Here is a 2,039-nt window from a genome sequence, read left to right as displayed (position 1 = left end):
CTTTCTAGTTAATGAGTCTTCATTTTCATTTCTCTGAGATGTTTAGCTTTCTGTGGGGAAGGGTTGGTGTGTAGATGTGTGTGTATGTCCTACTTCCACCAGAGGAGGGAGTCCCTGACACTGAACACAAGCTGATCTCTTCTCTCAGCCACACCTCCCAGTCAGCGTGGTTCAGGGTATTCCCTGTCTTTCTTATCCTTTCATCTCAGATAAGCATTCCTTATAATTGGAAGTTATATATTGGCTATATGTTACAGTATGTATTTATATTTATTACATTGATGTCTTCTTCAGTTAGTATGTTTGCTTTTCACTTTGTCTTTTGAAAAGTATCATCATATATATCATCATAAGATGACTGAAATCTCATATGAAATCAAGGTAGAAACATGATAATAATATTGCACATACACAAGTTTAAAAGTAAATGATCTCTCAAGATATTGTGGTCTTCCCAGAAATGGTTTTAGTTGGAGTCCAACTCATAAAATCATTTAGAAAAAAAACACTATGTTCATATTAAAATTCTGGTTCTCTGTCCAACTTTTCTGTTTTCTTGTTCCATGGCCCAAATGCGTAGGTTATATCATTAAAAGAAACCATTTAATTTAATCAGTCCCATGAAAACTGAAATTCCACCCGAGAATCAACAGCAAAAATCTTACAGTTTAAGCTCTCTCCTCAGAGCAGCAAGCATTCTACAGAGCCCCTCATTGGAGCATTGCCAAATCTACAATCCAATCAGAGGAGGATTGCCTACATTCTCACAGAACATATCATTAAATCTTGTATTTTTGCATTGAAAAATATAAGAATGTGAACGCACATTATCATTGGCTATTTAGGAAATACATTACAATTGTTTCCACTCAGGACATTTCAGACATGTTGCCCTCAATTGAAGATGTAATGAAATCTACCCCCAGAGTTTGTCATGTAATAATGTGTGGTCACTCTAAATCATGCATAATGGAACCACATGGAATCCATATTCATCTGTCTGGCCAGCCACATCAACGGGATTGGCTGTGGTGCAGGAAGTTTCCTCGAGAGAATACTAATGCACGTCCTCCAGAGACTTTCTGGCTGAGGTCTATCGTATCCCAGTGTCATTTTTGATTATGAGGCCAATTAACGCTCTTGGATTAATGTACAGCATACCTCAATCAAAAGTGACACGGACCATAAAACCTAACAAGTCAATGCACTTCAGCTGTTTACTACACATGCTATTTCACACTGTGTTTACAAAGGATTATGGTGATGACAAGCTACTCAAGAAAACATTTGCTGAGCATGCACTAACACCCTCTTCAAGCGCTATTTATAGCTCGGCAAGACTGGAATGCTTTGATTTGTCTTAGCACCTAGTACTGCTAAAGAAGGGCCACTAAACAAATTCCCCGCCTATTGTGATCTTTAATGACACCTCATCCATGCCTTACAGGCAAGGGAAGTGTAGTACAGTACCCTGTTCAAACAATATCATTGGAACAAACCTGAAAAGTTCTAACATTATTACTATAACTACATTTACAGTGCCAGATATGGATATATAGGTAGAGCTGCTAGTAGCAATAGTGGTTGAAGCTGTAGTAGTGGAGTACAGCTCTCCCAATGCAGGTCAGATTTTGTTGTTGTCGTTGCTGTTCTTGTAGTTGTTGTTGTGAACTGGGGCCCTGAGTGGCTAGACAGGTCTCGGGTATAGCACATGGGAGGAGAGGCAGCACACAGGGGTGACTGAAAGGTTGGTTTCTGCTGATTCCCTCCAGCAATGTGAACTGCTGAATAAAGAAGTATCACTGTTAATCCACACCTATTTGCTGCCGTGGATACAAACAAGAAAACATGTCATTTGCTCTGCATTTCGAATGAGTGAGTGATAGAGGGAGTGATAGAGGGATGTCTAATGTATGGGTTAGAATTGGAAACTTGGTAAGACCACTCATTGGTAAGACCCATAATAGTGTTGACTGGGGGGGATATTGTTTCAAGGGATTTAATAACGCTGTGCTCAAGAGGGAAAAATCCATGAGCTT

The sequence above is a fragment of the Argentina silus genome, assembly GCF_951799395.1.
Source record: "Argentina silus genome assembly, chromosome: 8".
Classification (NCBI taxonomy): Eukaryota; Metazoa; Chordata; class Actinopteri; order Argentiniformes; family Argentinidae; genus Argentina; species Argentina silus.
Note: the sequence above shows the minus strand (reverse complement) of the source record.